This window comes from Sturnira hondurensis, unplaced genomic scaffold (genome assembly GCF_014824575.4).
Source record: "Sturnira hondurensis isolate 20B ecotype Veracruz unplaced genomic scaffold, ASM1482457v3 Scaffold0008040, whole genome shotgun sequence".
Lineage (NCBI taxonomy): Eukaryota > Metazoa > Chordata > Mammalia > Chiroptera > Phyllostomidae > Sturnira > Sturnira hondurensis.
Window position 1 is genome coordinate 5,599 of NW_028080671.1, and position 10,536 is coordinate 16,134.

A 10,536-nucleotide genomic window follows, 5' to 3' on the forward strand; every position below is an offset into this window, starting at 1 on the left:
TGTGAGCATCCTAATTACCAGCATTTTGAACTCTGCATCTGATAGGTTGGCCATCTCCTTGTCACTTAGTTCTATTTTTTGAGCTTTGAGCTGTTCATTCATTTGGGTCACATTTTCTTTTGTCTCAGCCTGCCTGTTATGTAGCAAAGGGTGTAGACATGGGTATTCGCTGGGAGTGGGGGCAGTAAGCCACATTACTGTATTCTGGTGACGTATGTGGGGGAAGGGTCTGAGAAGGAACAATCTGCTTCCTTACCTCTTGTCTAGCTTTCAATCACTTCTGCTGCTACCCAGAAGCAAATTGGACCCTTATGGTGCTGATTCTCAGGTGGGTGGATTTGTGTGAATCTAGGAGCCTATAGGTCCCTCCAACAAACTCTTCTGTGATACCGGGAGTTTATCCTGCTGCCACAATTGCCACAGATTTTTCCACCAGCAGTTTTGAGGCTTTATTTTCCCACACTGGAGCCCTGGGTTGGGCGGTTGGTCTCACTCCCCAGTTGTTTTTCCTGGTTTATCTGCATGCAAACGTGGGATGGCCTGGACCACCAGCTGCCTCTTTGCCCACCATGGACCTCCAGCCACCACCTTACTGCAAGTCCTCTTCTCCTCAGGTGCCCATGTCCACCCCGCACACCAGTCTGGGTGAATAGATTTCCAAAAAGTTCAATTTTCTGGCAGTTCTGGTTATTTTTCATTTTTAAATTTATTGTTGTCCTTCTTTTGGTTGTGCAAGGAGGCAAAGTGTATCTACCTAAGCCTCCTTCTTGGCTGAAAGTTTTGCAACATGAAATATTTTTAAATTAAAATTATTAGGGTAATGTTGGTTAAAAACCTATATAAAGTTCAGATGTACAAATTTAAAATAATGTATCTGTATATTCTATTGTGAGTTCAGCACCCTATGTCTAGTCTCCTTCTGTTGCCATATATTTCACACCCTTTACCTTCCACTCATCCTGTCCCCACTCATCTTCCTCTCTACTAACTACAAGTCTGTTGTCTGTATTTAAGAATTTGTTTTGTTTTTGTTCTACTCTCTACAAGCAGGCCAAAGATCACTGAAGAAAAAACAATATTTACACAAAAGTTCACACGGAGTGCATGTTGGGAAATCAATTTGCACATTCACTCATACATTTTTGAATTATAAATGTTCAATTGCATTTGAACATTATGAAACTTATGAAAAGCACATCAATGGATCTCTTCATAGTTTGCATTATTTGCCTTTATTGTTTGATTCTCCTCTTCCTATGGAACTGAAGCTATGCCCAAGGGAGCTGCCACTCAGCCCTACTCCTCTCCCTATTGCTGGAGATATTCTACAGATAAATATCAAGAACATCAAGGAATTCCTAAGCACACCTAAGTATGATTAATATTCTTCCACTTGTCTGCAATGAGTAAATAAGACAGCCCCATATCTAAGTATAATGTGGTCCTAGACACCACACTTTAAAGAAATAGTTTGGTCTTCTCTCTCAAAATTGTAGCACATAATCAGGGTCATTCATGGTTCCATGCAAAGTTTTGAAACGTTTGTTCTATCTCTGTGAAATATGACATTGGTATTTTAGTCAGAATTGCGTTAAATCTGTAAGTTGCTTTGGGTAGTATGGACATTTTGATGATGTTAATTCTTCCAGTTCATGAACATGGTACATGCTTCCTCTTGTTTGTGTCTTCCTTGATTTCTTTCTTCAGTGTTGTGTAGTTTTCTGAGTATAGATCTCTTACCTCCTTCATTAAGTCACTCATAGGTACTTTATTTTTCTTGTTCCTATATCAAGTGGAATTTTCCCCCTGATTTGGGGAAAATTCTGATATTTCAGTGTAAGTGTACAAAAATGCCTTTGATTTTAAATATTGTCTTTGTATCCTGCTGTTTTGCCAAATTCATTTATTAGGTCAAGTAATTTATGGTGGAATCTACAGAATTTTCTATGTACGCTATCGTATCATATCAAATCAAANGACTTCCAATACTATGTTATATGGAAGTGGTGAAAGCAGAAATCCTTGTCTCGTTCTTGATCTTAGGAGGAAAGCTTTTAGTTTTTGCCCATTGAATATGATGTTGGCTGTATGTTTCTTGTATATGGCCTCATGATATCTGATATCAAACTGTATTACAAGGCAACTACAATCAAAACAGCCTGGTACTTGCCTAAGAACAGACACATAGGCCAATGGAACAGAATAGAGAGCCCAGAAATAAATCCAAGTCTCTATGGTCAATTAATATTCAATGAAAGGAGCAAAAGCATACAATGACGTAACAATAGCCTCTTCAAAAAATGTCAGGAGAGCTGGACAGCTAAATGCAAAACAATGAAACTCGAGCACCAGCTTACACCATACATAAAAATATATTCAAGGTGGACAGAAGACTTAAATATAAGTCATGACACCATAAAAGTCCTACAGGAGAATATAGGCAGGAACATCTCAGATAGTCCAGGCAGCAGTATTTTCACTGTTATATCCCCTAGAGCAAGGGACATAAAGGAAAGAATAAACAAATGGGATCTCATCAAAATAAAAAGCTTCTGCACAGCTAAAGAAAACAGCATTAAAATGAAAAGATATTTGCCAATGATAATTTGGACAAGGGTTTGATCTCCAAAGTATATAAAGAACTCACACAATGCCACTCTAGAAGACTAACAAAACAATTAAAAAGTGGGCAGTGTCCCTGATCTTAGTTGGGTTGCATTGCACGTGGCTTGGTGGTGCTTGGCTCATATCAGTCAGGGACAAAGTAACTCCTTGTTTATCCCAGGTTAGCTTTTGGCCTGTGCACATGGCTTGAACACATGGGGGCAGGGAAAAATGGGCAAAAAACTTGAACATATTTCTTCAAGGGAGATATAGAAAGGGACCAGGGACATATAAAAAGATGCTCAGCATCATTAGCCATCAGAGAGATGAAAATTAAAGCCACAATGAGAAACCACTTCACACTGGTGAGAATAGCCACCATAAACAAATCAAGAAACAAAAAGTTTCAAGAGGATGTGAAGAAAGTGGAACCCTAGTGCACTGTTGGTGGGAATGCAGACTGGTGAAGCCATGTGAAAAACAAGGTGGCATTTTCTCAAAAACTAAAAATGGAACTGCCTTTAGACCTGGCAACTCCACTGCCACAATTATATCCTAAGAACTCCAAAACACCAACCCAAAAGCATCTATGCACCCCAATGTTCATAGGGTGCACAATTTACAATAGCCAAGTGCAGGAAGCAATCTAAGTGCCCATCAGTAATTGAATGGATGAGAAATGTAGGGCTGGTTGTTGTAGCTCAGTAGATATAGTGCAGGATGTGAACCAAAGGGTCGCTGGTACTATTCCCAGTCAGGGCACCTGCCTGGGTCGTGGGCCAGGTCCTCAGTAGTGGGCGTATGAGAGGCAACCACATATTGATGTTTCTCTCCCTCTGTTTGTCCCTCCCTTCCCCTCTCTCTAAAAATAAATAAAATTTAAAAATCTATGGCACATTTACACAATGGACGACTATGCAGGAGAAAGAAGGAGCTCCTGCTGTTTTTGACAGCATGGACAGAACTGGAGAGCATGATGCTAAGTGAAGTAAGCCAGGAAACAAAAGACAAATATGAAATGATCTCATGCATAAGTGGAACCTATGCAACAAAACAAACAAATAAGCAAAATATAAACGGAGACAGTGAAACTAAGAATAAACTGACAGTAACCAGTGGGGAGGTGGGAGGGGATAAGGAGGTAAAAGGGGCATGGGTTGTCAGGAACATTTATGAAGGACACATGGATAAAATCAAAGGAGGATAGGATCAAGGGTGGGGGGAGAGGAGAGGAGGGAGAAAATGGAAATAACTCTACTTGAACAACAATAAAAATGGAAAAAAGTAGTTTGAAAGGGAAGTGTCCATTGGACACTCAAAATTAATTTTAGTTTTTAAAATTAATTAAATTTAAAGGGGTAATATCAATTAATAACATTTTACAGATCTCAGGTGTACAAAGCCATAATACATCACCTGTGTATTGCAATGTGGACTCAGTACACAAAGTCTAGTGTACTTCTATCACCATATATATCACTCTTTTTATCCTCTTTATCCTCCACTCAATCCTCCTCCCCTTTTGTTAACCACCATGCTGTTCTGTGTTTGAGTTTGTTTGTTTGTTTTTGTTCATTTGTTACTTTCTGTTTTATATCCCACACATGAGTGAAATCATATGGCCCTTGCCCTTTCCCAGCTGACATGATTTTAAATGGCATATAGCCAGAGGTGTCCAGAAGGGAATGAGAAGTATGAGGTGATTGCTAAAATTTCCAAAAGAAGCATCATGTGTGGTTGCCTCTTGTGCATCCCTGTCCATATTGTGAGCTAGGTCTTCTTTCTAATAATTCATCTTCAGTGAACTCTAACAGTAATGAAACTACATTCAACTTTTGGAAAAAATTAGATTTATAACATCACAACACTTAATTTTCCTAAAACTACACGGATGTGAAGTTGGGAAATAACTAAAGGTTCAGAAACTTTCTATTATATTCAGAAAGTTTCTATTATATTTGTTCAATGAATGAGTGAATAACTGCTTTACTCACAGCTCTTTATATAGCAATACTGCTCTAAATATTGAGGGGCTTATCTGGGGCAACAGGGAGTCCAGAAAGTAGAATTCAAGCAAGAAAGATGGTTTCTGCACAGTGGAAGAGGGACTCGACACAGGGACCCTGGAAGCTTTTCATTCAGCTCTAATCCCAGAGCCACAAACTCCAGTCTCTCCTCACACAACTCTACTCTGCTCTCCCCTTCCTCCACTGGAGCTCGGGTTCACCCTGGAATGCCTTTTGAGCACCCCCTGGTGGTTAATATGAGATTTTGCGAGCCCTGGCTGGTGTAGCTCAGTGGATTGATCATGGGCCTGCGAATCAGATGACCCCGGTTCGATTCCCAGTCAGGGCACATGACTGAGTTGCAGGCCAGTTCCCGGCAGGGGCCAGTTTCCAGCAGGGGATGCACGAGAAACAACCATACATTGATGTTTCTCTTCCTCTCTCCTTCCCTTCCTTTCTAAAGATAAACAAATAAAAAATATTTTTTTAAAATGAGATTTTGCACCTTGGCCATTTAAGAGGGCATCTGGCAGACTCCTGACTCTCTCTGCTGGACAGATTCCTGGCTTATTTTCACAGCCAGATGTTATGTGGTGCCTCTTCCCGGTTGGTGGTCTGGGATTGGGAGCCTGGTTTAGGGTCAAGACCCCACACTTCTCCAGGGGAACCCTGGGCTGAGATATCCTCCTGGAAAGTCAGCTGCTGCTTGTGGGAGAGAGTCAGCACTTTTCACATTTCTGCCCCTGCTACCACTCTTGATGTTGACTCTTCTGTAAATCCTTGGTTATAAGACATCACTTCAGCTAATCTTCAGTTGGATATTCAGGCAAATTGCTCTATATTTTAGCTGTAATTCCAGCTTGGTTCTCGTATGAGGTGAGTGTAATATCTGCCTACTCCACTACCATATAGATCCTCCAGGAGGGAAATATTAAACATTGAAATGAAGATTAAAGAACTCCACTTATCTACTTACCTTTTTCTTTGTTTCACTTACCTCGGGTTTATGCTTTAAATTTTTTTCATTTTATTTTTAATTAAAAAAGGCAATTATCCCAATTTTTTCGCTTGTTGCTCTCCCCTGCTCCACCCACTCCACTGCTCCCTCAGTCAGTCCCCACTCTGTTGCCCACTACAATGCATCCTCTATACATCTTCCTTGACAAAACCATTCCCCTTCTTATTCCCTTTTTCCCTCCCCTTCTTCCCCTCTGGTCACTGTCAATTTGTTCCTTCTTTCCACACCTCTGATTCTATTTTGCTCATTTGTTTGCTTTCTTCAGTAGGTTCAACTTATAGGTGAGATCACATAGTTTTTTTCTAAGATTTTCTTTATTTATTTTTAGAGAGGGAGGAGAGAGAAAGAGAGGGAGAGAAGCATCTATGTATGGTTGCCTCTTGCACACCCCCTACCAGAGACCTAGCTGGCAACCCAGGCATGTGTCTTCATTGGGAATAGAACTGGAGTCCCTTTTCTTCACAGGCCGGCACTCAGTTCACTGAGCCACACCAACCAGAATACATGGCATTTTTATTTCAGACAAAAACAATCCATTTTATAATAATTATTCACTTGTATTTTTTTAACCACACAACATGAATGCTTCCTAGTTCTTTTACTCATTTCTTCAAATACATGAATTTACCCACAGTCTCTCTCTATTTAGCTTCCCTTCTTGCTTCTACACATGATTTTTCAACTATTCATTATACATAAAACATTGAGAGCTCCGTATTGTTTCTCTATATCAGCACTCAATTTTCTACAGATTTTGTAGACAAATGATTTTTAGCAATCACAACTTTAAGTATGAAATGATATAAAAATGGCCTCTTTAAATATTTTTCTTTCTCTTCCTGCAAATTACCAGGCACCTTGGGTGAAAAGGGTACAAATAAGGGCAGTGAATGTCAATTGAGTGTTTTTCAGAAAATTGTTATTTATTTAGCTAGGTTGAAATCAAATACTCAGATTAAGATAAAAGTGATATCTTGCTTTTATGCATGTTGAATATTTTGCTCTTAGGCAATTTGTAAGGGAAAATAGTTTTAAAGTTTCCAAAATGACCTTTACCTATTATTTCATAAATAAAGTGTTTCACTTGTCTATTTTAGTGCTGTTTTTAAATTGTTTCTATTCTTTAGCATCACCATGTGATCCCACTTTTATCCTGAGCTGTGCTCCCTGCGATGTAATCTGCTCCATTATTTTCCAGAATCATTTTAATTATAAAGATCCTAATTTTCTTAACATAATGGAAATGTTTGATGAGAATGCCAGGATTCTGTCCTCTCCATGGATACAGGTGTGGCCAAGATTGTTTCTCCACAAGGAATCCTTTATGCTCTTTTCTCACAAAAGCCCAAATCTCTGTGTCTATCAAGCTTTAAGTGAATGGGTGGACACCACAGTACTTCCCAGAGCTCAGCATCATGAAGTGCTCCTCTGGGAAATTTGGCCAAGCCCTTTAATGATAAACTAGAAAAGGCATGTCCAGAATACAGAACTGGAATTCAATCCATTGACCCTGTCCAGTGGATTTTCTACTAAATTCTAAAGCCCAACTTCCCATAAAGTACTCTGTTAACTTCCCCAAAACATTCCCATAACACTGAAGGTACTTCTCAGTTCTTTTTGAAGGGCTTCCATCACCCACAAGTCTTGTCATCTAATCAACACTTAGTGAGTTCTTCAGTACATTAGTTGGCATTTAGGAAGGAAGAGAATATCTCCTTCAAAAAGAGAGTATTCGGGACCACAGATGCTGCTAGGGAGCACTAAGGGTAAGAGTATTTGATGCTTCACTTGGCATCCTGACAAGGTAATTGTTTGGGGGATGACAAAGTGATTGCTCGTATAGTGTATGAACCATGAACAAACATCACAGTTTTTGCCCTGTGCTGAGTTGATAGTCTGCCTAAGAGTTGGTGATGTCATCTTAGAGACATCACTTAACTGCTCTGGTGTACAGTTACTTTATGTATAAAATGTTGAGTTGTGTTTCATGGTTTTGTCAGCCCTCCTACTTCCAACTACTGATTAGATGTCTCAGGCTACTGACCAGACCTAGAAACAGCAGGGATTACTATTGTGTGCTCCATCAGGCTTCCCAAACTCTCTTCCCTTTTGTTGTCATCTGCAAAATGTGAATATTAGTATTTCATGCCATCACATATTTCAAGATTGTAGGAAAGTATTGATGTTTAAAAAGATAAAATTGATATACAGATAACTTTCTTCTATAAGCATAACTTATGAGTATAGGAAATCATTATAATCTTTGATCTCCTAGTCAGAATTTTCTCCCTCATAAACACCTATCAATGTAGAAAGTTACTTATGTATCAAAAATTCATATTTCATTAATATTTACAGTAAAGTATCTAACCAGGTGTTAGCATATGTTATATGTCTTTTTTCTTTTTAATATATTTCATTCATTATGCCATTACAGTTGTACCATTTCCCCCCTTCTTTCCCCTCCACCCTGCACACCCCCTCCCCCATCATTTGCACCCCCTTTAGTTTATGTTCTTGTGTCACAAGTTCTTTAGATTCTATATTCCCCACAGTACTCTTGCCCTCCCCCTGTCTATTTTCTACCTACAGTCTATGCTATTCATTCTCTGTACCCTTCCCCCCGCTTTCCTCATCCCACTCCCCTATTGCTAACCCTCCATGTGTTCTTCATTTCTATGGTTCCACTCCTGATCTCACTGTCTTCTTAGTTTGCTTTTGTTTTAGGTGTGGTTGTCAATAACTGTGAGTTTGCTGTCCTTTCACTGTTTATATTTTTATCTTCTTTTTCTTATATAAGTCCCTTTAACATTTCACATAATAAGGGCTTGGTGATGATAAACTCCTTGAACTTGACCTTATCTGAGAAGCACTTTATCTGTCCTTCCATTTCAAATGAAAGTTTTGCTGGATAAAGCAATCTTGGCTGTAGGTCTTTGGATTTCATGACTTGGAATACTTCTTTCCAGCTCCTTCTTGCCTGTAAGGTCTCTTTTGAGAAATCCGCTGACAGTCTGATGAGAACTCCTTTGTAGGTGACTGTCCCCTTATCTCTTGCTGCTTCTAGGATTCTCTCCTTCATTTTAATCTTGGCTAATGTAATGATGATGTGCCTTGGTGTGTTCCTTCTTGGGTCCAAGTTCTTTGGGACTCTCTGAGCTTCCTGGATTTCCTGGAAGTCTATTTCCTTTGCCAGACTGGGGAAGTTCTCCTTTATTATTTGTTCAAATAAGTTTTCCACTCGTGGCTGTTCCTTTTCCTCTTCTTACCCCTAAAATTCGAATGTTGGAACGTTTAAAGATGTCCTGGAGTTTCCTAAGCCTCTCCTCATTTTTTTGAATTCTTGTTTCTTCCTTCTTTTCTGTTTGGTCATTTTTTTCTTCCTTCTGGCCCAGTGCCTTGATTTGAGTCCATTTTCTTCCCATCACTATTGGTTTCCTGTGCATTTCCTTTCATTTCAATTAGTTTAGCCTTCATTTTTTCCTCTAGTTTGTGACTAAAGTCAACCAGTTCTGTGAGCATCCTGATCACCAATATTTTCAACTGTGCGTCTGATAGGTTGGCTATCTCTTGGTCGCTTAAAAGTATTGGCTCTGGGGCTTTGATTTGTTCTTCTGTTTGAGCCATAATATTTTGGTCAGCTTGCACCTGTTATGTATGAAGGGCGGAGCCTTAGGTGTTCACCAGGGTGGGGCAACCCAAGTTGCTGAGCTGTGATGCTGTATGTGGGGGCAGGGTCAGAGAGGGGCAATGGCATTTCTTCCCCCATCTTTCAGATTTCGGTCTCCTCTGCTGCTTCCCATAAGCAAATTATGCCTTTCTGGTGCTGCTTCCCAGGTGTGTGGGCCCATGTGCTCTCCAGGAACCTGTGGATCTCTCCAACAAACTCTCTGTGAGCATGGGAGCTTCCCCTGGCAGCACCTTGACCCTGAGAGTTTTTCCAATTGGTGCTTTTAGGCTTTAATTCCCGTCGCTGGGGCCCTAGCCTGTGTGGTCTGTCTCACTGCTCACTCTTTTGCCTGGTTTATCTGTGTGCGACTGTGTGACCATGGTCAGCCAGCTGCCCCACACCCTCACTGGGTCTGCCGTTGCCACCCCAGGCCTGGGATCTGCCAACCGCTGCCTTCGCTCCTGGGTAGGTCAGGTCCAGCGGTTTTTCCCTGGATGACCCTGCCCCACCAGCCACTGATTCCACCCCTCTTACCAGTCTGGATGAATGGTTTGTCGTTGCTGGACTTCAGTACAGTTCAATTTTTCATGTTTTGGTCGCGTTTTTGTTACTACAAATTTGTTGTCTTTAAACTTGGTTGTGCGAGGAGGCACAGTGTTTCCACCTATGCCTCCATCTTGGCCGGAAGTCCCATATGTTATATGTCTTCATTAAGACTTTTATCTAATATTCTATCATTTTCTCTTCTAGCTCCGCAATAATTTACCTGTTATCTTGATTCTTTCCCAGGAAGTTCTAACAAAATATTTTAAAATGTCGCTAATGTAAGAAGTTACATTATGGAGAAAACAGGGGAACATCAAGTATCCCTGAACATTAAAAATTCTCAGGACTTTATTGATTATTTCCTGATCAAAATGGAACAGGTAAACTAATAAGAGCTCAGTGATTTGATTGCTGTGTATCTTTTGGTTAACTGAATATTTTTTTGTATTTACCAGTGATATTGCAATGGTTAGGAAAGTAATTCCGACAAGCATTTTAAGAATATACAGTATGCAAATAGACTTCAAAAAAAAGGCTATAAAGAGAGACCCAGAAGGTCACTTCATAATACTCAAGGGAAGAATCCACCAAGAAGACATTAACATCATAAATATATATGCACCCAACACAGGAGCACCCCAATATATAAAGAAAATCCTAGAGGACCTCAAGAAAGATATTGACCGCAACAC

General features: G+C 40.0%; 1 non-coding gene across 1 annotated transcript; it reads left to right on the forward strand.

Moving 5' to 3' along the window:
• Positions 1-2,693: 2,693 nt before the first annotated feature.
• On the forward strand, positions 2,694-2,823 carry LOC118992171 (small nucleolar RNA SNORA48). Its single transcript, XR_005067590.1, has one exon. It is a non-coding gene; the product is annotated as a small nucleolar RNA SNORA48 (small nucleolar RNA).
• The last annotated feature ends 7,713 nt before the right edge of the window (positions 2,824-10,536 follow it).